The sequence below is a fragment of the Rhyacophila brunnea genome, unplaced genomic scaffold (genome assembly GCF_057557595.1).
Source record: "Rhyacophila brunnea isolate RB1 unplaced genomic scaffold, BYU_Rbru_1.0 scaffold_4, whole genome shotgun sequence".
Lineage (NCBI taxonomy): Eukaryota > Metazoa > Arthropoda > Insecta > Trichoptera > Rhyacophilidae > Rhyacophila > Rhyacophila brunnea.
In genome coordinates, this window is record NW_028233068.1 from 13,868,366 (window position 1) to 13,895,680 (window position 27,315).

Here is a 27,315-nt window from a genome sequence, read left to right on the forward strand (position 1 = left end):
GATAATCATGATCATAGTATAATATTATGTATGTTGATAATAATACTTTATATATTTATTTATAATATTGTTTATTAAAAAATAGAACCACTTCCGGTTTTAATATTGATTATTCAGAGTTCAAATAGATTGATTAACAATAAAAGAGAATACTTCAAATAGTTCAAATGGTACACTGAAATAGCTTAACAACATAAAGACGACTCGCTCGACCCAATGAGCAGATGAATTACTTGACAAATGATTAGTTTACTGCAGGTGTGTATCGTATTTGACAACAGATAACCACACTTAGCACTAAAAACAGATCTCAATAGTGTAAGGTGCTTAACTGCTTAGTTTTAAAAGAACCTGTACTCCAGTGTTACCATCTTTTAAAAGTGGAATTATAGTACAGAGCCTCAAAAATTATAGTATTTGGGGGGAAAATATAAAATAGAAAATATAAAAATTGAAAATTTATAGGTTTTTTTGTTTCTCAGAAACGAAGAATTTGAGAAACTCCGAGACCCCTTTTTATTTTTAGGTACCTACCTCTTCCGACCAAAAATGCTTAGGTACCGAAGAATTTAAGAAATTTCATTTTAAGCCAAAGTCAAGGGATTTTTTTACGTTTTTCGAGCAATGTTTTCCAAGTTCTCCAAATCTTCTTATATTGCGAAATTATAGTAATTTGCAGTGTGCACCAATTTATCGAATGGAAATATCGAAATTTTAGTACTTTTTACATATTTTTTTCCGATATTCAAAATTATAGTATTTTGGGCGTACTATACCTGTTTAATATCGTACATAGTACGCGAACCAAAATTATAGTACAAATATTATAATTATAGTACGGTTGGCAACACTGCTGTACTCAGAGTAATGATATAGACCTGTACGATTAAAAGAGTTAGATCTAATCAGACTAAGCTGAAGCTGAGAAATTGTCAGAGAAGATGACGAAGTGAATCTAGGGGTCAAATCCTATTCCGTCTGCATAACGCTTGCGACTTTCATATAAGTAGGCAGTGCTCTCTGTGGGACTCTTTTCAAAATCATGACCGTTATAACCTATGATTAACAGATAATTGACTAACATGGATAAAAAATACGTCTTACATAGGTACTTAACATAAGAATGTATCGTTTGTAACACATTTAATTGGCCGAGAGCTTTTTGATTGAAATTAATAAATGAGGTTCTCTAATCTGTATTACGAAACATTATTTTGTTTTGAAACAATACACATTATTAATTTATTCTATTGTAATGTCATGGTCTTTTTTTGACAATTTTGCAAAGGTTTTTTTAATAAACTTTTAAATACGCGTGCAATTGTGCGTTAGTCAAATATATTATTACTTCTTTATACAACGTCTATTGTTTTTTTAATAACTTAATACGACTTACACATCAAAAATAATCATTGGCGTATTCTTAACGACAGTTTTAACTTTTGATAACGTGGCAAAATAGTTCTACGCCAATTATATTAATTTGGCTGCCATATATTCACATTTCGCTTAAAATCACATGCTATGGAAGAAATTAACTTTTTCCAAGGACTTTTCCTACTGTATAGTGACCAATTAATAAAAAAAATATTGTACGATACTGCTGGTCCTAATTTTTGTATTGCTAGAAAAGCGTTGTGTGAGTATATTTTCTTTTCCCCGTCACTCCAGTGTGAACGTAATAATTATTATCAAATAAATTATTCAACTATGCAAATCAAAATCAAATTAAATTATTTGTACGCTTGTATAAAAATAATTGCTTGATTTAAAAACATTGTATCCATTATTTACACCACTCACTACTTTTATATAAGCAGGTATATATATACTTGTACTTATATATAACATAATATTTTGTCACATTTTGTTGATTACACTTCTTCTGTTCTTAACAGTTAGCACTTTAACACGTTTCTGTTATTTTCATTAGCCCAAATTAACACGGAAGGCATTCCAAACACAATTTGATTATCGACGGCTATCGGCGGCTATCTATAATAATTAATAACTTCGTAATACGGCAAAAATTTACGTTGGTACAGATGTCGGTCAAATTTGGGTATGTTCGAGTTGGCGTTTCCACACGAATAGAAAAAAATCGTATTGATACGTCAAACATATCAACATAATTAACATACATTTTATTAGTCTTGTCATTTCAATTGCAGCATGTAGTAAAACAAGTATTTTGTTTCTACTAGCTGCTACTAGCCACTTAATATTGTACAGCTAGTGGGGAACTATTAATTAAGGTGGTGAATATCATTGAAACTTGCCATTCAATATTACTGATCTCAGAGTTTCAATATCTGATTTATGTGAATTAAATGTGTCAATAAATGCCATCAACATTAAACAAATTAATATGCTTTTATTAGAAAATGTTTTATTATTAAGTTTGGGCCGTCCCAATCAAACCTATTTTTTACTTATCACCCACCCACAAACACTTTCAAGTTCCCTATTAAAATATGACAGATACTTAATAAATTTAATTTTAAAAGGAAATTATTAATGATTTTTTATTAAGTGTTCTATTTATATGTTTTAAGCTTTACCTTTACATCAAGTCACAAGGCCTGATCACAACAGTGTAGTAGTGATAGATAAATATAGGTTTTAAGATAATCATATAATCCGAGAATCGAGCCTGGATCTCCAAATGAGAATCCAGAGTCTTACATATTGAACTAGAAGTGCAGGACAACTATCAATTAAGTATACCTGATTCATTGTAACTACCTTTACCGGTTAGGAACTACTTAACTGCTATTTACTGTTGGCTTAGTTAACTGGTTTCAACTGATGTGTAAAAATAACTAAAGATTTAGATCAAAGAATACTGTTTTATTATTTTGTTTTTCAGAATAACTAATACATAGGTAATATAGCTGAGAGTACTACATAGTATATAGATGATTTATATAAAAGAAAACTAAAACCAACAGGTAAGTATAATATTATAATAAACCTGTATGATAAGGTCTTTGTTCCTTTCCCACGTCCGACCGAGCGCCTTCGTGTGTATAAAAAGGTAAACCTCTTCGCTTCATCTAACATAACAGAATATTTATTCAAAATGTATGTAAATACTGTGTTCAGATGTTAATTTATGTCCCATTGAAAGTACGCGGGCGCCGCAGTGTCAACGGCATACTTCCTTTGTACAAGTCGAGAGATCCTATACAAACTCTCCTTGACATATTCAAATTGCGAAAGTTTGACATCATTAAGGGTACCGCCTGCACCTAAAGGTCTGGCGATCGGGCACCCGTGCCCCTCAATGGGATACTTCCTGAGTGGCGTACCATTCACAGAATGTATGGTGGGGCTTTTAAAATTGAGCGTCTGTGGGAGCTTTAAACGCAAAGCTCGTCTATATGAAAATGTAATAACTAGGTAGCTTTTATAGTCATTCATTTGGAATTTGTATCATATTTTAAAAGTTACAACGCAAATGAATACGGAGAAATGGTTTTAAAGCCGTTTTATTACAAGTCACATTTAATATATCAATAAAATAAATCTTTTTATTTAACAAGCTTTTCGTCAAATGAAGTGTCAAATATTAAGGTAAAAATATCAATTTACCATTGATTGTCCTGAGCGGAACATATAAACTTTAGAATGGAGGGCATATTTTTGAACATATTATTATTAATTAAAAAATATGTGCTAAATACTAACTAGCGTTTTTTTAGTGGACTGTATTTGAGGAAGTTGGAGTTTAGTGGATAATAGTGGAATAATGGATAGTAGTCCAGACAACTTCTAACTTTCTGAAGTATTTCAGCTGAATCCCGGGTCACGCACTCATACACTAAGTTTGATTATTGCTATGTTTATCAGTCTCGCGATGAGTCACCCTGTATTTGTTTCTACTAATTGTTTTATGATTGAATTACGGTGGTGTTGACGTGGTGGCGATCGAATTGTAACTGAATAATTATTGATACTGTATCTGGGAGACATAAATGATTGGGAAACTATTGGATGGAAATGTTCGATGGGAGTTTTGCAACGATATTGGCGCAAACACTAACTAATCATATTTTTGTATCACATTATTTGAACTAAAATAAAATAAACGCCTTCCCACTAAAACCAATGAAATGAAAAAATTTTACAGTCCTGTAATATTACAATAATTTTATTAATAGTATCGACATTCTAAATTTTTCGTATATCGAAAAACGAAATACGTAATATTTAGATATATAGTAGTATCTATTAATTTCTTTGGCATTCACATACAAATATTTGATATTTTGCATTGTCAAGACTTTTAAAAGCCACATTTAATGGTTGTAAGTTATATAATAATTATTATTATAATTAAATATTGATAAGTATTCAAAAATATTCACAGAAATTTTAATATTCTAATCTTCCGAACGAGTCAAATTTCATTATATTTATTATTACATCGTTTTTATTAGCTCGTGTTCTTATTTGTCTGGTGGCTGTTTATCTGGTAGAAATCTTGCAATCGATTTTTAACTAACTCCCGACTAGCTAGACATTTGAAACTTTCTTCTTTCTTTAAGTAAAATTCATGTTCAGTTCACTCTAGAAAGAAATCCGTAATCTAATCCATTATTATTGGTTGCTAAGTGCATGGTCCTAGCAACTAAATTATTAATATAGTGCGTTACTATGGAAATCAAAATGACATTATAGTATTCAGTATTTCTATATTTGTCTGTTTGTTTTTTATTTACTTCATATCAAGTACAAGTTTGAGCATATTGAGCATAATAATTCAACAGAAAATTTGGTACTGTTCGGTTATGAGGAATACATCGGAAAACACATTTTAAAAATAGCCGATATACTGGATTATTTGTTAGGTTAACCTAACCAAACCTTACCTAAACTAACCCAAACTAACAAATAATCCGGTATATAGGGTATTTTCAAAATGTGTTTTCCGCTGTATTCCTCTTAACAACAGTACCGAAAATTTAAGTACTATGCTATTAGGTTGTATTTAAAAAGTTCTTTTTATCTTGTTATTATACCTAATACATTTTCCTTTACAGAAAGAATTTGCTTTATTTATTTAATATTTTTTTAAGCTCTAAAATTTAATTCGAAAAGGATCTTGACCGTCTCACAAACAGACTTCTTAACAGTTTTTTTAACGTGAAAAATGACGTAGATTATGTGAATACGACTGTATTGGCCAACTAACGTACTACACACCTCTTTCATTTTATTTTCGGAAACCCCTTTAGTTCGTGTAGGTATATAGAATCAACAGGTGTCTGGAATTCTAACTGTTCCATATTTAACTCGTGTTTCTTCACGTTATCTCTACATTCCGATGTGCATATTTTATGAGTAATCGATATACGCCACTTACTTTCCTTATTGGGTCTAATTATACATTGAAAAATATTATGTGAATTTCTCAAACTCGGAATTCAAACGCAAACCCACGAATTCATAATATATTATGGATACTACATAGAAACGTAAAAATTTGGAAACGTTTGGAAACTAGTATTTCCCTTTAATAATAAATAATTACAAGATAAAGAGAACTTTTTATATACAACGTTTTTAAATTTACTGTTGAATTATTGTGCTCAATATGCTCAAACTTGTACTTGATATGAAGTAAATAAATAACCAACAAATTAATACTGAAATGTCATTTTGACATTTCATTTTGATTTCCATAGTAATGCACGTATATATTAATAATTTAGTTGCTAGGACCACCTCCTTAGACAAACCAAAGGCTTAACCAATAATATTCTTTAACTTTTTTCATACAAAACAGAATTAACTGAAAATGAATTCAATTCTGCTTAAATATGGCTAAAAGTATGAAAAGAATGCATTGGCATTGTGTTCTGATATATTCTAAAAGTCCTAAATGTCTAGCTAGCCGGGAAAATAGTTATAATCGATTGCAAGATTTGTACTGGACAAACAACCACCGGAAAAACAAGAATACGAGCTAATAAAAACGTTGTAAAAATTATATCGTCACTATTAATTATCAAGAACTTTCTGCACCTTTTTTATTTGTTTTCTTATGAATTCGAGATTGGTTTATTGATTTAAGATCGATTAAAGAATTTCCATTCACAGTCAAGCGTTTTTTAGCTCTTCGACATTAATTTTTGTATACCGGAAAATTTAAGACATTCAAAAAAATTCACCGGCTAATTCTAGATTTTCCGTTCCGTTTCGTCGACGGATTTTTTATGCCATTTTTTTTAACCAGCTACTTTTAAAATTCTGATCAAGATTTTTCCGTTTCATTTTCCCTTGTTATTTTTGCCTAGTAACAATTTATCTAATAATTATTCAGATTCTCATTGATCGAGAAATGAGAGCTTTTTCACAATCTTTAATATAATCCTAGAGTCATATACTGAAGAAGTTGATAATCTATCAGTAGTGTATTTATTAAATTTTATATTTCGAGTGTTTTCATAGTTCTGCTACTATAACTTCCGTTTAAATCACATAATCAATCACAATATAACTAATTCTAGTGCGGTCTGTTAGCTTTTATATGGACTTACAACTATTCTTAACAGTAAATACGCAGACATAATGACTGAATACTTCCGTATACCCAGTTGTTATACAAACGATTTTCCAACGACATTTTTTTTACCTCATTTTCACTTTAATAAGCAACAGTAGTGCCCTATATCCGTCGCTTTCTATTATGTCCCTGAAGTAATCAGATTTCTCTTTTGCTTTTATACTAATACTATAATGACTTTCTGTTTTTCTTTTTTTTCATGAAATACAGAATACACATTATTTTTGTGACATTTTAACTACATGCTTGTAATTTACTAATACTAACAAATTTAATAATTATACGGTATTTTTTGATGATTAAGAAATCACTCATATACTTCGTCCTATCATGCTCCAGCATTGGAAGGTCGCTCCAATTTCTTCAGTCAATTACCATGACTCTTCGCTGTAGGATTGGTTTTCGAATAGACCAAATGACAAATGTTCAGGAGACAAAAAACAAATTTCAATATCCTACAGTATGCTGTATTCATTACAATGTAATTTAAATAAAATTATGGTTCTGGTCCATTTGGATACAAAAAATCATTCTGCATTAAAAAGTCGGTTTCGACAAAAACAGATATTCGACAAATCAATCCTATAGCGATGAATGTCACACAGCTCACGCTATATGATACTTAAGAGTGAGGGTGAATTTTTAGGTTCCCACCACCACCTGTCACGTATCTACAGCCGTAGATATGCACGGCCGCCTTCTATGACGCTATAAACGTGTCTGATAGAAGTGATTTTAAGTGCTCATTCCATTCTGAGATGGAGCCGCAATAGACTGATGCTGCAACCACGCACCGTAGTTTTTTGAAGAAAGAAGTTGAGAAAGAAAAGAAAAATTGGACTGGCCCTGCTATAGGCTGACGTTAAGCGCCCTGTGTATTCGCATAATGAATGTCACAAGTTGAAATGGATGAGTCTACAGAGAAATCGGGACTATCCCGCTCCCCATACGACATATACCGCAAAGTTGGCTTCGGTTTCTATCGGAACTACGTGGCCAATTGGACCCGTGTGAGAATGGACTCTAGAAAACAGCTCCGCTCGTTCATGTTCCGTAAGCGAGCAATCCCAGAAGACGAATTCTACGTCTTAGTGGTCATGCCTGCAGGTACAATCCGGCCCATCTACTAACTATCAAGCCAAACTCGTGAAGTTTGGCGGCAAAATTTCCATGGCCGGTGAGGTACTGGCTAATCCAGTGCGAACTTTGAAGTCTTCTAGTTAATAATACACGGCAACTGAATCCGTCCACGGTGAAAAAGGTCTCACCGGATACATCCGGAACAAAATTTTAAGCCACGTCAAGCGCCTCTAATAATTACAACAACTAACTACCTACTGACGTGTTGCCTTATGAACTCGAGTGTTTTATGAGGTGGTTGTATCAGTGTACTTATTAGATCCAGCGGAGACATCAATTATCAAATATCACATGTCGAAAATTTTAGACCTTGTATGCATCATGTGTTCATGTATGTATCTCTCATACATACATGAACACATTTTATACATTGAAAAAGCTTATCTGTAGTATGTAGTAATACACTAATACTTAAAGGTCACTTGTGAATGAACGATAGATCTTTATGAGGAGAATGAGTGGTAAATCATTATAATATAATTACGTGCCGGTGATATAATGTGTATTTAATACAAGTATTTTTTATAGTAGGCAAGACAAACTGGGGTCTCGATGTTTAACTCGACTCTGTTCCCCTTCTTGCAGGAGATGGCGTGCAGCTGACTGAATCTACAGTACCTGAGCTCCTCGCATCGTTGTATGTTATTTTGAGTAAGTGCCACTCCTCGTATTGCAAACATAACATAATAAAAGAAAACATTAATTGTTCTATACGCCATTATGCTATTACTTTTATAATATTATCTACATTTATTTTATATTATAACACGTGTGTACAAATTTCAGTAGTGTATTCTTCTACCGAAAATCTACGAAGAGAAATAGATTTTAAGCCCCACAATATACTTACTACGGAAATCAATAAAACAATTAATATTATTCTTACCTTCAACAATATTATTTCGTAATGGTAAATTAGAAAACGATCGATTAATTTTTATTCAACTTGTATTTTATATAACAAAAAGAATGAGCCATGACTCTAATCGCTTAAGTAGAATAAAGACTTATTGAGCTCATTCTTAAATGCTTTTCAATTACTTTATCCGCTTATCGGATTATCGGAATCTGGACATATAACAAACAAGACAGTAGGTAGATATTATATTATAGTATAGTTTAATAAATAAATAGTTTTATTTGTATCACCTTTTTCTGACTACATGTTATATTGATTCCGTGTTATAAAAATATTTCTTGATTATCGGGTTAAAGTTGTCATTGACGAGAAACATACGAAATAAACGATTAACATTAACATATCCTTTCTTCAAAATAAGGTTCGAAAACCTTTTCAGACTCGATTTTTAGTTTTAATAATAGGGCAGTACCTAAATTTAAAAGTGTAAAAAATACTACTTTAAAGATACATCAATATTATTCATCAAGTACAATTAATAATTTAGACTGTAGAAATGAAAAAGGACATAACCCTCAGTTTTTTCAAAATTGGTTTTATTGGATTATAACATTTCACATACTAAATTTAATACACGTTATGTCCAAAGCATGTAACCTTTAAATGCCGAATTATTATCTAAATTTAGCTCGTAATCAAAATAAAAAAGTAGGAAGTGAAGTGGTAAAAAAGATGTCACCATCATTTATGTCGGGTTTTTTTAATTAACTCAATAATAAATATCAGATTTGGTATATAAAAACCAAATTATTAATAACTATTATCATGCAATTCAAGTTTACGTATATTTTATATTTTAACTTGGACCAAAAACCATAACATAGACGTTTTTGTTCCTGTCTAAATATTTTCTAACGGTACCCCAAAAATAACAAATTAATGGATGCGTGATATTCTTAAGCAAAATTCTCCGCCATAGTAGATATATTTTTTAGCGTCTTATATTCCAAAAATGTAAACACACACACACAAATTCTTATCAAAATCAATTATTGTACCTATATCGTGATAGGAAGCTCTTGGAGACACAAACCGGTGCTGCAATGGGTTCTATCATTATAATCGTGAATTAGTACCTTGTAATAAGATTATCAAATTATTAATAATAACAATAACATAGGATAATTATGGGCACCATTTGAATAGCACTGATATAATTCGACTGTGTTTAGGAAAAAGGGCGTAACCCTCGATGTTTCGAAAAGTGCTTTTATTAGATATTAACAATGTATACAACTAAATATATGTTCTGTAAAAAGGAAGTAAGCCGCAAATTCCGATTTATTATCTAAATTCAGGTTTTAATTGAGCTTTAACTAATTTTTAATTGAATGAAAAAAGCATTTACCTACCCTCAATTTTAATGATTTTCTGTAATAACTTCTTTAATTATTAGTAGATCAAAAAGATATTACACCAAATTATCAATCACCATACACCCAATTTTTATTGGATGTATTTTATTATTATTATTTTATTGAGTATATTTTATTATTGGGCCTATTTTTTTATTAATATTAAACCAAAATCATTCAAAAAACGTTTTTACCTCTCCTGTAAAATTTGTTCTGTGTGTGTTACGCCCTTTTTCCTAAACACGGTCGATATACATCACCCTCTCTCTATAAGGTAGAAATATTTAAATATTTTAAACCTCAACTAAACAGTGAATAATAAAATAATTAAAAACTCATACTTTTTCAACATAAATTTTTCAATTATCTCATTTCAAAATACGATAGTTAGGTACAAGAGAAAGTTTTAATATTATTTCAATTTCCCCATTACAGCACCGCGCCGTCACTGAATTTTGCTGTCTTGTTTATTCAGCAACTCTTCTGTTTTAAACTTTTTCCAGATTTACCTTTGTTAGGGAACCGTTAGTTGTTTTTTTTCGCCGTAGAGTTTTCCCGATTCTAAACAAACACAACATGAAAATATATGAATACTTTTCACCGGTTTGTTCTTTCATGTGTATCTGTATAAGTTGTAGGTATATGATTGTGTAAGTAATGCTCCTCTCGTACGAATTTATCCATGGATCTAAGAATAGTACCTACATATAAATTCAAAAAAATATATATTTATACAAATTAAAATATTTATTTGAGAGTACGAGTTGCAAATTACCTCCAAATACCAATTTATATCATGAGATATTCACAAAAAACTGGCTGTATATACTGCTAGTATAATATAGATATTTTCTTTGACAAACATATTTTCAAATAATCACTTTAATAGTTTGTTAATTGTCATTTTTTACATGAAATACAATATATTCACTTACAATAACTCAGGGCTCGAAATGGACTGGAGCGCACCGGAGCGCCGTTCCGGTTCGTGGAATCTGTAAAGTTATCGCTCCGTCTCGTGGTTAAAATATTTTGACTTTCTGAGCTACATATGCCATATAACAAAAAATCTAGCACATTTATGTTTATAAAATACCCATAAAATTTTATAACCATGTTAATATCCTCAGAAAATTTTCGAGCGCTCCGGTTCGTACACTTTTCCATTTCGAGCGCTGCAATAACTTTAATCTATGTGTATAAACATAAATCAAGACCGGTTTCATCGTCGCAAATGGTAACAACTATTAGAGACCACCAATTACTGTAAAATTTTACTAACAAACAAAACTTGATTTTGCCGTTAACCAACGAACACAATATAATATAAAAATACTACAAAATTCTTCAATCAATATAAAATCTTTTATCTCGAAATATTCGATATTGGTTCTTTGTTAATTATTTATGTTAAACTAACCTTTTTCTATATTTATGTAGTCCATATTTCTATGTTTCTAGATATTCATATAATATAAAAATATTATTTTTATTTATTAAGTAAGACTACCTTCATGTTACGAAGACACATTACATTTATATTGTACTGATGAAATATTTCGCCACAACATTTTGTCAATATCATTTGCCATGTGACCTGTTCAGAAACATACCATCTGTTATAAAAGTGCAAAAAAAATGCTTTCACACTTACTACGCGTTTGATATTTGTTTTTTCGTGGACTTTAGTCAAAGCAGTCTGTCTTTTTTGAGAAAAAAACTACTTAATTGGAACCTTTGACGAATGCGAAACGAAAATTACGTTAGTGATTTATCGCAGTGGAATTTTTTCATGTTTTTTTTTTCATAACTAATGATTATCTTCATCTTAACACTAGAGAATCATTGCACAAATTTATTGAAAGTAAGGTAAAGTAAGGTAAGAAAGTAATTTAAACTAATGGCAACACATATTGCTGATATGTTACATTGTATTCTCAATATACATCGTAATACGTTCACATTAAACTACAAAATTATTATTAATAATATAATAGTGAAAATATGAAAACTTTTGCGAACTGATACGAAACATAATTTGTAAATAACCTTAACCTTCAATGGCACGATTGCCTTTCAACAACAAACTGTATTATTCATTATATTTTTTATGTGAATAAAATTCTATTTAAAAAAAATGCAGTTCTCTGCAGTAGACAAGTGTGCTGACAAAATAGTTGTAGTTTTTATTCACAGATGTCACTTATAAATAATAATAATAATATTAAACAATAAAAATACCTTAGGCATAAAGCCCATTGACGCAGCGAGTGGGGCGCTCGCGCAAAATTTCTACAAGTGGCGCGTAAATCGTCGAAAATACAACGTAATCAAATACGCCAGCGCACATTGGATTTGACGACGCCTTGTGCCCGCATGCCGCATGAGTCACCGTTTTTCGCTTCTCAGCGATACGATTTAACGAAAATACAATGGAGTCCATTCATTGAACACAGCAAGCAAAATCACGCTTCTCGAAGCGTCGTCGATAAGACGGGCGAGAAGCCATTATTAAGAACAGTGTACGCTTTGTTTTGTTATTGCGTGTCCGATATTTAATTACAAGCCCCGAGAAATAATATAATATTTTTATTGCTTTGTTATGAGAGACGCTGTAATAATAATTATTTTGTGCTTCTTGGGCCCCTTATTACATAGGTGAAGGGTAATGCGCGGCAAGAGGCGTGTGATTATGGTTATGAATATACGCTTCTTACGCCGACTGCGCCCGCTCGTCCGTCTTGATGGGCTTTATGCCTTATATTCACGTGAATGGATTACTATTATGCATATAAGGGTTAACGGAGCTTAAATATATTTAATTGAAAATGGAAATTGTTACTAAACATCATCATTAAAAATCAACCCCAAGTAATTCCCAAAGCATATTCATATCTCATCCATCTCGCCATAATATCTACACAACGATCACACCATATGCGGGCGTATACCGTAACTTAATACCTGTAACGAATGTTGTGCTGAAAATGTCCCAGAAGACGACCCCTTAAAACTGTTTCGTTTGCGTTAAGTAGAGTGTGCGTGATTCCTATTCTGATGTATTCTATTAAGGTCAAGCTAACAAGAAGAGACCTTCTTACCCGCCGAAAGATGCCGTATTTTTTTTAGCCGAGAAAATTTCCTTCATACAAAAACCAATAGTCTTAGGGCATAATATGCTATATAATCTGCTATAATATAATCCCGTGGGATTTTGAATGAAGATGACTATTTGAAATACTTCCCTTATATAATTTACACTCATGGCTTGCCGAGTATTTTGTTTGAAGTCATGGCAGATGGCATGGGTAAAGCTCTGAATCCTAGATGGTGACTACTCTAAGCATTGATAACGTCTTTCATAAGTGTCCTTAGAAATCATGTTCATTATAATTTACTCTTTTTAGGCCTATTTACTCTGTTTAAGGGCGAACGTGCTCAGCGTTGGTCAAAATGGAGCTTTTATTGTACATATATTCAAAGCATGATCCTGGACATTCCTTAAACGTTGTAAATAATCTATTTATATAATTTTACATGTATTAATTTTTAAACGCATTTATAAAACCATTAGTATAATTGATGTCGACATTATTATAGTGAAATATTTACGATAAAAATTATATTGATAATCTTTTGTCAAATTTGGGATCACAAAGATTATCAATATATTTTTTTATCGTAAATATTTCACCATAATAATGTCGACATAAATTATACTGATGGTTTTATAAATGTGTTTAAAAATTAATAAATGTAAAAAAATTTAACACCACTGCACATATATGTACTGAAATATGACTATATTCTAAACATTAGAGCAAGACGTTTAAAAGAATACTATTTTATGTAATAAAAATACTTCATGCAGTCATCAAATGTCTAAAATAAATATAAATGATAATAAGGCTTCAAAATTGTATAAATAGATTATCTACAACGTTTAAGGAATGTCCAAGATCATACTTTGAAAAATGCAATAAAAGCTCCATTTTGACCAACGCTGAGCATGTACCCCTTTAAGACTGGCAATATTTTTTCAAAGAACAACTTCTTTTTTGGGTCTGCAATGTCTTTGTAATTTACAATTTTAACACTATTCTTATCTTGATGTGGACATTCATGAAAGGGGAAGATGTTATAGATATTATTGTAAATTTACATGGTTGATATATTATATTGGCCTATAGCTAAATTCAAATGGTTTTTGTGCGTGAAATTTTAACAAGACAATCGGAACCATTCATTAATCGCCTTTTTGGTATTATGCCTTATTCTACCAACAAGGAATGTATATCCATCAAAGCAGCAAAAAAAATCTCCCTAATATAAGTATCATACCTATCGATGACATTGGTATAGATGTCATCATAAATCGTCCGGTGTTAGAATTAAGAACTAAGCAGTTTAAAAAAATATTGAATGATACGTCAAATGTTAGCATGTGGCTGGCGCCCTCGCTGAGCGGACAAAATCTGGTAGTTCTACAATACAATATGTCGTATAGTTAGGAGAAACAGTTGATGTTAATGAAACAAAATGCGTTTATTTTCTTTCGTCGTTTTCTAACAACTTATATTGGTGGATCTATAATTTAAATGCTGACTCTTTACAATATCTCAAGTTAAGCAAATGTGTGTGGTGCTCACTATTATTGTGAAGAGGGTTACATGCGAGATGGCCAACAAATATTTACCATCTAGCGACACAGTATCGGTGTTTCAAAACACATCAAAAGGTTCCAACGTTTGCCTGAATTATGCCATTGTGAAGGAGGGGATAACATTTTGTATCTTTGGTGCTGGCTCTTTACAATCACTTAAGTCAGGAAAATGTTAACGCCCTTACCAAAACCTTAACCAAAACACTGGTCCACGAGCACAATTATTATAATTTATTATTTCAGTTTAATACAATAATAATTACTTATTATTTAGGTTGTCAATGCTTCAATATCATGCACATTAATTATAGAATTTCCCAGCACTCGAAATAGAAAAGTTTACCTACCGGAGCGCTAGATAATTTTCTGAAGATATTTACATAGTTATCGAATTTTACGTGTATTAAATTTTCTATTATATGGCCTATCTAGCTCAGACGTTCAACATATTTTTTCCACCTGACGGAGCGATAATTTTACCAATTTCACGAACTGGAACGGCGCTCCAGTCCATTTTGAGCCCTGGAATTACCTACAGATTATATTATTTGTCAGTCCGGAGCCTTTATTTTATAAGTGTAGGTGTTGCGCAATGACGACATCTATGAACACACAATAAAGTAACAATCACATATAGTAGATACCTATAATAATCAATAAACAGCAATGCACAGCATAAATTATAACGGAAGTCGTCTACCTCTACTTACCTAATCAAGCGCATCAATGAAATAATATAATCATTTTCATAATAATATTATGGATTATCTGTCACCGATAACTATAGTTGCATTTTGAAATTAGAATACTCCAACAATGTAATCGCAGAAATTATTATGTGGTCGGTATATATAAATCTATATTAATTTATTCCAACACAAATAATGTCAAATACTTATAGTGAAACAAAAAATCAATTAAATATTAATAAAATCCAGTTGCTTTCTGCCATACGTAGCGTTAATTAATTACTTATAATGTGTACCTATAAGCATTATTCACTGTTTACGCGTGCATGGATTTACTGCTGACAGTAGGTACGTATTATCGCAGCCATAACAAAAAATGCACGTCTAAACACGTATTATCGTTAAAGTTGCAAGATTGGACTGCGCGATGTCTGCGCCTGCGTAGTAGAACGATAGTGGCGAACCTACCGGGAAAAAACGAACTACACCGCGACTCATTTTGACGTTTACTGATTTTTACGAACTGTCAAATAGCACCATACAATGACAACATCGCGTCTCGTTAACTTCTTGAAGAATGATATTGGCTAGAGAGTTTTTTTTTACTTTTAGAGACTTTTACGTATAAACAGTTATTATCGCGATGGTTTAAAATATTGGCGAAAATAAATCCATACATGTGTACAGATGCTATTAAATTGATGTGATTATAGATTTCGCTAATCAAGCGAGTTATTTTCTGATGAATTCATGAAATTTTCCAGGTGTATTGATTTCAACTTTTGTACGAACACCTATCATCAATTTCATAGTAGGCACGTAATTTCCATTAGTGTGTGTATCTTTTTTGGTAATTTTAATTAAATATCTTCGCGTCTATTCTATAGAGAATACTACTTTTTGGCCTCTACGGCACCTATCTAGGGTTAGTTTGTATCGAAATATTAGCACTTATTGTAATAATTACATTAAATTAGTAGTAATTGTTACAATAAGTGCTATTTTTTAACAGCACCTCTCTTGGCAGTGTTAACTGTAGAGCGAGATTTAGTTTTGACTATTTAGGCGGCTAACTTATTGTAACAATTATAATCATGGGCCCCACATCCTGAAGCGGGTCCCCAGGATAGTAGCTTTGGCGGGACCCTACCTATCGCTAAGGATAAAGGCAGTGTGAAGCTCTATGGTAGCGTTTTCCAAATGGTGTACGCGGAAAAAATAATGTGTATATTTAGTGTTTTATTGTATATTTTAATGCATCCATTTGAATTATGGAGTTGTCGAGTAATATACACAATTAAAACTTGTATCGTATAACCACATAATTTAAAATAATAATATTGTTGAAAGAAAATAGCACCGCAGGCGATTTTTTTAAATATTGAATCAAATTTCTAATGTGTTTATCTCACTTATCTGGTCAACTCGCCTCGCCGGGCCCCTCCTGAGCCCGGGCTCCCAGGCTAGAGGCCTGTCAGCCCCCCCCTCCTTGTGGGGGCCATGATTATAATACCTCAATACATAAAAATATGATAAAGTGATAATATTTATCACTTTAGCGGTCGATAAGTTCAGTATAAGACCCAATGGGTCCCAAAATGAGTACATAATAAATATAAGAGTGAACTCATGATAGAGTTATTGTCCCAACAAGCTACTCGTATCTTATAATATATTATATAATAATAATGTCGGCATTGTGAATAAAAAGTATGTGGAAGCTTGGAAGAAAGTTAATATTTGTACTTAGCGGATTCTGAACGATGCAAGGACGCACACTGGGCTGTAAAAGTAGAAAATTATTCTCCACTTAAGTTCAATGAATATGACTATTCAAGTAGGAGTTTGCTATTTTTGGTTACACATCGTTTACCTCCAATCTACGCCACTGACATACATTACAATTTTTATTTCTGATCACTGGACCCATTAAACATTCTCTGCGTGGGCATTGCATGTATTGTGAATTTGAAACCCCTGAATTCGGGGAACCCATCTGTTTTCATTGTGAATTTATGAGCGCCAAATCGGTTTTTAATGTAAAATATTCGACGCGCGAAAATCGAGCCGCCATCTTGTTGTTAGGTGTCATCAAAAAATGTCTGGAAGGCATTCACAAAATGGGCGCCATAAAATAAAACCTCTATTCGAAGCTAAAGCGCTCGCAAGTTGGTAGACATGCTCGCGAAAATAAACATGATTGCAAATTTGCGTTCATATGACTTTTATTAACCCACTTTGGCTACACCGTATCTCACATTGTGATACATAGAAGAGACGATTATGTGTAAAATTGATACAAAAATATCCCTACATTACGAGTAGGGATTGCAATACTGTATTTTTTTCAAAACCGGTATTTTAGTATTTATCAATAGCAAAATACTGGTTTTAAAAATCTTAAATATCGGAATATTTGTAGGTATTAAGAAATCACACGCGTTTACGTTTTTTGAAAATAAATTTAATCTTATTTTGTCATTACTTTGTACTGGTTTGCCTTTTAAATTGAGTGTAGGTATAAGTTATGTGCTACTAAAATGCAAATACACTGACTGATTTGAGATGAAATAATAATAAAACAAAATCCATCAAATTTTCGAAATAGAAAACATTCGTGACAAAAATGTTCAATCATATTATTGTACAAGCATTGAATTGAAGAAGCTTTTTCTGCAGCCAGAGATACTTGTGTCGCTACATTTCAAAATCAGCCAAGTCCACCTTTAGGTATTTTTGACTTTTTTATGAATTGCTGAAGAACTACTACTTTCTAACATTTCTGCATTATCAAAATATGGAATTTATTAATTTTAAATATTCTATACTCGAAATAATATAAACTTTCACCCTTGTGACCGTGTATTTGAGAAAACAAAAAGCTGTTTTTCTCCTATTCATCTATTATGGACTTGGCTGATTTTGAAATCTAGCGACACATTTGCAGTTGTTAAACTAACATTTTGGATGGCTTTAGTTAGAATTATCGATAATATAAATTATTTATAAAAAAAACACCAGCTCTACAATATTACGATCAATACTTATTTTTAAATGTTAACATAATAAATGTAGGTATGTAGATTTTTGCAATAAAATAATGTTTTAAAAAGATTTTAATAGCTGTACTGATAAAATATACTGTTTTTTTATATATATTTTAACGAATACCGGTATTCAACAATAAATACATAAAAACCGGTATTGATATTTTCATTCGGTATTGCAATCCCTAATTGTGAGTAATGCATGTTTTTTTTATAATATTATGTCTTCATCTCTCATATAACATACTTGCAGGGACAGATTTAAACAGTATAGAGATCTACTTGCATAACCATTGGACCCTCATTAGAAAAATATAAAATGTATATTATAAAACAAAATTGTACTACTAAAAAAGACGAAGTAGGTACTTGAAATCTGCATGTAATTTAGTAAATATTATCGTATTGCTAGGGTTTATCTTTTTTATTAATAATTTATAGTAAAGTAAAATAATAATTTGGTTGTCGTTTTTTTCTCGAAGGTTGATATCGACCAAATTAAAGTAGGTACCTACTTATCTAGATCTACCTATTTTGGGTTAGCCGTGTCAGATCACCAACGCCTTTGAGATTGCAATATAGGTACCTATAAGTACCTATAATATTTATTTGGGCGACTTAAACCTACTCACTGTAATAGGTACCTACATTAAAGAGTGCATGAGTCCCAGCCGCAAATATCGAGCGCCTTTTGATAGGTAGGTATAGCAGGTGTCCCGACTCGCGACAAATGCGAGTAAATAATAATAATCAGGCGAACGTTCCGTGGCTTACAAGAAAAAATGACTGTTGCCTCTCTGTGTGGACAATTGAGCAACGTCAGCAAGTAGCAACACCTTCGATTTTATTACCCTATTCCGAGACATAATCGTTAAATTTTATGAGGTTGCGAACAAAAGTTTCTGGTGAGGACTAGGCTTAAGATACAACGTGTATTAAATCCTCAGAATAATAATAAAGAGAGTGGGTATTGTTCAGCAAATTGAAGCCATATTTCTTGCGTATAACGCACAGTAGACCTCAATTTTATAATTATTAACTTAACTATGAAACGTTATACCATCATGTTGCTTCTTAGTATGGCTGCCAAATTTAAACACAACTAACTTAACCATATTTTCTACCAAATTAACTAAAAATAATTACCACTTACTTTATATTTAACATAAAAACAAAAAAATTCAGCAACACGTTTTTAAATGACGGTTGTCGTTTAAATCAATAAATTATATGGGCGATGTGTACAATAAATATTTAATTCATCCGTGGAAATTCTATCTTACTCTAACACATATTGCTGAGATATAAGCGTACCGAATGCTTTTTCACTCGCACTTATGGGTCGTTTTTGTTCAAGCCTTGATTAAATCATTTTTTTCTGAATTAACCTAAGTTATCATATTGGTCTGGCTAACACTTAGCACGCTTTGAGCCTATTTATAATAGAAGTTTATTAAAATTACGAGCATTAAAAATCTTAAATTGCGTTTCCTCGTGTATTTTTTTTAATATTAGCATTAAGATAAAAGCATTTTCAACGAAATCCAAAAACAGCTGTGCCTGTCGGCCCGACCATTAAAAATGTTGTATGAGACCTTAGACTATAGATACATCTATGAGACTTATAAATAAATAAAAATTGAGCGTAGAAAAACATATATAATTTCTACAAAAAAATCACGTGGTTTATAAGAATCAGTTCATTTTAATTACGGCTGGTAGATTTTCGTAATCACTAACACAGTGACCAATCGAGAGTATCCGCCTTATGCATTGGGAGTGCCGTGTCAAATCGACATGACTATAAGACTTCAACTCGAACAAAACAAACGTATAAGCTGGATCGTACATCAAATCTCGTCTCGACTGCAACACATCGAATATGTCGGTGTTTTTTTGTTGGTATTCACAAAACACGTCATATAACCTAAGGTATAAGGCACACTGCTCGAATGCGACATTTTAGTTTAAAAAGAACAGCTGGTGTCACAAGTAATAAATCTCACTCGACATAGGTCGGAGATATAATACCAAAATGTCGTCTTCGTCATTCATTTTGGCTAGCCGCGTGACGGTACTGTCTCGGCATGGCCTCTATGCGCACGGAACAAAGTTTCAACATTGGTGGTTTCAAAATACTGAGTCATTGCAGTAAAATTTCATGAACCAGACTGCCTTTTGAAAAATGTGGTTTCACAGTGTGAAGCAATCTCGGCAGCTTCCATAATTTTAGGAATAAGAACTCGCGAGTGTCAACATATCATCGTCAGCCATTTTATCTTGAATGCCGTTGACTACTGCAGTAGTATAACGTACTTAAACCATTATAAATAAAACACGCCAACGGACTTACAACGTCGCACAGATTTAAATATGTTGCTGTATTTTTTTGACTTGCTTGAGGCACTTAGACCATAGTTGACGTTACTGGCGTTGGTATGTAGAACATTTTTCTATAAAAATGTCAGTTTTTATTTTTTTGGTACTTAGCGCCTTTATTAATACACGTATTCTCTACTACTATATTACGCGATCAACGTTTTGAACATGTTTGTACAACGGTTACCAACTGTAGAGCGGTCACCGTGGATATGGACCGGTGGAGAGAGTTTCTGGAAGAAGCCAGGACTGACCCCGAGTTGTTATGCTCCTGATAATACCTACGTATTTATGTATTCCAAATTATTTATTTTGAACAAAATAAATCGTTTTTGTAGCCTTACCTTGCATGCAGATTTATGAGTTTACTTGTAAGCAATATTTCACAAACTATTACAAAAACAATATATTATCACATATTCGATTTTTCATAAGTCAAATTATGATTAATCTATTTCACGTGTGGACTGCCCCCAAGGTGTACACTAATCGTTCAGCAAATACGATTAATTCAAACCCTAACTACAGGGCAGGTACGTTTTATTTTTTTAATGCCCTGACAAATCTACTCTCTCACGCGAGAGAAATCGCGCCGCTTAATCAACGTCTCTAAGCTCCAGATGTAGTGGTTACCTTATCTCTAACTACCCTTCTGTAACGAGTGAATTTTTAGAATAAATTATGGTTTAGTATTTTTTTAAGTTATTATATCAAATTTAGTAATTCTTCTTTAGATTTATCTGAGGTTGTTACTGTATCATTAGCTCGTGCTATAAAATACTGTTCTCACTATGTTTTATGTATATTTGATCAATGGTACTTTAGACTTTTTATACTGAAATTATACTCAAAATATATAGTCTCTAACAGACAGCTATACTCAAGCTATTTAAAAGTAATGAAAATTTATCCAGTTTACATATATATAGTTCGCGGACCGCACACCGCAAAGATATACATGTCGCTTACAATGATACGAGTATTATAATATAATATTATTCTTTCCCAAGTTCACTTTGTTATTATCATTTTTAATCAAACCGATTCTATGCCTTCAGCGAACTATATCGCTCTATGATGCCATGATCGACAGGCCGCACATACAAATTTCACGAGTTATCGACTTGAAACTCAAATTACTGGCTACTGCCTATTGATTTGCATAATCTAAAAAAATACACCAGTTTTAATGGTTAAATACTATGTAAATTATCGATATGACAGCAATTGTAGTAAGAGCTTCGCTCTACATTCAACGTGTGTCGTTAAAATCTGCGATCTGTCAGATATTGCGGGTCTAGGACGATTTGGCGCCGGGACAACTGGACGCCACGCAATTCGAAAATAAATAGACGTTAGGTACTTATAGGTACTTTAAAAAAAATATGTAATATTATTATTTATATTTAAATTATTATATTATGATTTAATAGTTGGTGAGAATTTAAATAATATGCACACGTAAATAATGATTTAATCATCATTTAATTCCAACGAAAAAAGAGTTTTTTATTTTTTTAAAGCCTTAGGCATGGTAATTCTAAATCCGCAATAAAAAAAACATTATGTTAAGAGTAAAATTAATTAAAGTAGTAGATAGAAACTGATTAAAATTCCTCGTCTACGTTTTGTTTACGTGTCTACGACAGTGCGGCGTCCAGTAGTTGTCGCATTCCCGATACTGCCATAGTAATATCGTCAGGCATAGAAAAGGGTACATACTACATTCATCAGTCCCTAACTGAAATACTCACAACTATGTATAGATTATAAGATACAATTTCGTGCAAGCGCTAATGAGGTAGCTGGCACTGCATGATAGCATCAATATACCTCTCTTTTACATCGAGGAATATTTAAATTTCTTCTAAAGTTGGTAAGATAGATATTTTACAATTGCCATTGTATACTGCAATAATAAGACAACATGTGTATTGTTGAGACACAATTATATTGTTTTCTTTAATATAGAACATACCTACATTAATAATACTATCTATTTCAGCACAACAAAGTGAAACTTATAAATACATAATGAAACCATTTTACCATATAGTTAACTTAAAACATAGTATATTCAGGCGTCCAATAACAAAAACCGATAAGTCCACAATAATTCAATATTAGTGGAAAATTATCCTTTTATAACTGGTTGGTATCTTTCTCTGTCGTATTTTATTTTTAAACTACATTTATATGCATATTTATATTACAACCCTCTTTTACAATAATACATCCATGAAAAATAAAATTTGAATAGTCAACATTTAAAAGGCTTAAAAGCCTTAAAGGGTTTGCATCAATTAGTAGAAAGGGTCAATGAGGTTGGCAATTCTTCTGGTTTAACAGCGAGTACAAATGCAGAAGAGGCAGTTTCCTTCCTCTGTGAACCGACTAATTTATTGTAGGATGTGCTACGAGCCTCTCAATATGTTCAGGCAAATAGTGTAACAACAGAGGTGTTTTGAATGAATGTCACACAGTTTGTCGTACACTACACGATAGTAATAAACGTAAATAATAGAGTAATTTAAGTTGACAGCTGTTTTGGGCTATAACCGATGGCTATGGTTATATTCGACCGTTCCGAAGATGACTTGATAGACGGATACAGCTGTCAATGTAAATGACTTAATTAAAGTAAAATTACCAAAAAAAAATGTTTCAAAATCATTACAATGGGCTCTACCTCGTAAACATCAGTTAAATTAATATTATGTATAAAAAAAATGATTTGGTTGAAATATGTGTGGCGGAGATCGGCCGTCAATTGACTAATAAAACAGGCAGTGACGTCCCGTGGGGGTAGGCAGATTGAGCGTCGCTTGGGGGCAGCAGTTACTCAAAGGGCGGCAAATCGAGGAGAATCATTAGGTATATATAGAAAGCTACCTAAACTTAGTAATAACGGAAATATCTTCCTATTAAAAAATCAGCTCACTGGTTGGAAACAAAATATACCTATCTATTAATTAGGTAAGTACTATGCAATTTTCAACAGGACTTTATTTTTTATCGGGTTCGCGATGTCTAGTTTACTTCCGTTCTTCAAAGTCACTTGCGAGTTATGGAAGTTGTCAGGTGTATTTTTAAATGCATCTATCTGAAACCCTAAAACCGTAGACTCAGAATATTGTCTATTGAAGCAGAGATGGCATTTAAGCTAGATTTAGTAGTATAGGTACCTATATCTTGTTAGTAATGAATCCATACAATACAATTCTTAGATATTGGAGTCATGAAAGGATGATAAAAAGTAGTGTGTAAAAAATGTGGCGGCATTTTGGCACTGCCGGGGGGCGGCATTTTGTATAGGGACGTCACTGAAAACAGGTGGTGCTGTTCAGTTCAGTACCTGAGACTGCGAATAAACATATAAATCTAATACATTGGTGGTACTCTTGAAGTATACAGTGGACTGAAGAAGATATTTCATATACCTACTAGGATAAACGTAGGATCCACAGAGTGGAAGTTTGTATTAACAGATTTAGTTTTTACGAGAAATGGATGTCGGCCACATGCTCAACCTATTATGTCCATACTCCGACTCATACACAAATTGAAAAACAATATGTGTACTTACTTACCAGACCCAGAATTCGAGCCTGGGACCCAGGACGCTATAGGACGTCGCTTAAACCGCGCGGTCATCATGGGTGTTAGGCTGAACAAGTGGCTAATATCCATTACTTGTAAAACAAAAATCTGTTAAATTCAAACCTCCACTATGTGGCAGCCCAAACGATCTTCTTAGGATAGGACATGGTCAAAAAAATGTACAACCTATAATAAAATTAATTTGTAAATTCTCTGTGCAATCTATGATTGTAATACACTTTAATTTGTATAAAAACAATTGTATTTTAATATGTGAATCGTCCAGAAAATAGCTTGTAATGGGATAAACGACATGCCGTGTTAATTAACTTTACAAATTTGTAAGCACAGTACCTAATTACATTTTTACACAAAAGAAAAGGGGATACCCATCTGTACAAGTGCTATTATTCAACAATCTACTAAACTAAGACAAAAAAGTAAAAACTAATCCAAACAAATTAGAAAGTTTTCTCACCTTAAAGGGAGCGTGAAATCATTATCCTGCAGGTTCAAAAAAAGTTTTTTTTTCTTCAAGAGATCTCTCGGCACTCAGCAGATTCTGTAAAAAACGGAATATCCATGTTAATTGGTTATTTAAATAAGATGAAAACTTGTTCTCAATTTTTCGCAACGACGACATTTTTGAGAAAGTTTTTTCATTGATTTAGTATTTTTCTACCAACTTCTGCTAAAGAAATAATAATTGCTTACAGATTTATTTATAAACTATACACTAACATCCATTGCTTACTTCATGATGTGCCAACCGTTTATTAAACTGTGGATACTGGTTCGAATCCATGGCGCCCACAAAGGCGGGGTTGACAGGGCTCTAGCATGGGGGTCCCGGCGTACCGGGTTGACCAGACAAGTGAGATAAATACACGTCATCACAAATTTGCTTTAACAGTTAAAAATCGGCCGCAGCGCTATTATACTTTTATATTATACTATTATATTATACTTCATGACCATTAATATTTTAAAGAAATATATTATGATTGTGCGATGTAATTTTTGATTTTTGTGTGTCTATACTCGACAACTCCATGATTAAGGCTCTACCTCAGCTGGGGCACGGTTTAAAAAGATCGTGGCTAGGCGATGCGCAGATTGTGCAAATGACGCGTGCCGAACGAAATATAATTTGTCATATAAATCCAACATGCGTCCATTTAATGTTCTGTTTATTTTTCTATTAGTAACAATAATAATATATTCATTGACATGTTTTCTTTTTCAAGTAAATGAGTAACGTTTTATAGTCATCTTTACACGATTTAAGAATTAATACCCCCGTCGCCATCACGAAACAAATTGACGTGTTCACAGCTCGACGTTCGCTCTCCGATTGCTAGCGAGTCCAAAATTTCGTCGCGCCTATTTTAGTTGAAAATTATTTGCCGTTTCACTGAAGTACGGTCCTAAAGTAGATATATCAAAAATAGAATAAAAATCGCTAATAGTACACTAAATGGGTACCCTTAATTTGATCTGAAAAACGTTAATATAGTGCATCCACACTACCTTTAACCTGCAATGATAGTTAGGGGGCCCGCCAAAAATCCTACCTACCCTGAGGGCCCGCTTCAAGATATGGGGGCCATGTTTGAATCCCTCGTTTGCGGTACACATAATTACTTACTTAATTTACATTTTTTTTAAATATTTGCGAGAATTCAAAAATTCAATTGACTTTGAAATGATTTTTAGACTGTTTTGGGAAAGTATGCATAGATAAGTTACTATAAGTACCTATATTATACATTAGTTTGAAGGGTTTGTCTTGTACGTCAGTGAAGCTAGTTAAACATCTTTTCGGGCCCTCGATATAAGTACCCGATAGTATATTCTTTTCTTAAAATTACAATATCATCTCTTCTTCGCCGCAAATAAAAAATTGCCCACCAATCACGCTGTATAACCTTAGCGCTTTTTCAAAAAGGTGTTTTTTTCTATTGGTTACAATACATTTTCTCAGAAGTGTTTTTCAAAATTATGTATGTTCAATAATTAGAATGGTACATTGTTTAATCTTGTGAATTATTCGTTGAATAAAAGAAATAGTTAATTAAAATAATCTATAATATGTTGACTTATATGCGTAAAGAATTTACTCAGTATTTAAAAAAAAAACGCGTTGTTTATGAAGCATTGCAGACATTAAATAATGTTCAAATTTTATTAGATTCAATTTTATTTGATACCTAAGACTTGATACTTTGATACTTACGAGTATCTACCCAGAATTTTATATAAGTTATACGATATGATTATATCACAAGACCCGAAAGACCTCCAAGATAGAATGCAAGAACTCGCGGATGTCAGTCAAACGGTCGGCTAAAGATAAATGTCTCAAAGACAAAAGTGATGAGGAACTGTTTTTCGGACCCTGGGATTATCTGTATTAATGGCACCCAACTCGAGCAAGTCAGCAGCTACGTCTATCTCGGACAGCAGGTGCCCATAGATGGAAGCATGCACGATGAAATTGCTCGAAGAACAAAGCTAGGATGGAGTGCTTTCGGACATCTGAATAGTATCTTCAAGAGTGACATACCATTATGTCTTAAGCGTAGGGTGTTCAACCTGTGTATTTTTCAAAATGTGTGCTACCCATGCTCATGTATAGCTGCGAGACGTAGACCCTCAACACGAAAGATGTCCAAAGGCTAAGAGTCGCACAGCGAGGCATGGAGAGGTGTATGTTGGGCATCACGCGAAAGGACCGTAAGAGAAACGAATGGGTTAGGAAGCAGACAGAAGTACGCGATGTAATAGACGTTGCCAAACAGCTGAAATGGAGATGGGCGGGGCACATTTCTCGCCGAAAGGACGGCCGCTGGACAAATGCCGTCATCCAGTGGTACCCAAGGGGAACGAAACGGCCACAGGGTCACCCTAAAAGCCGCTGGATTGAGGAACTGGTAAAGTTCGGCGGAAATA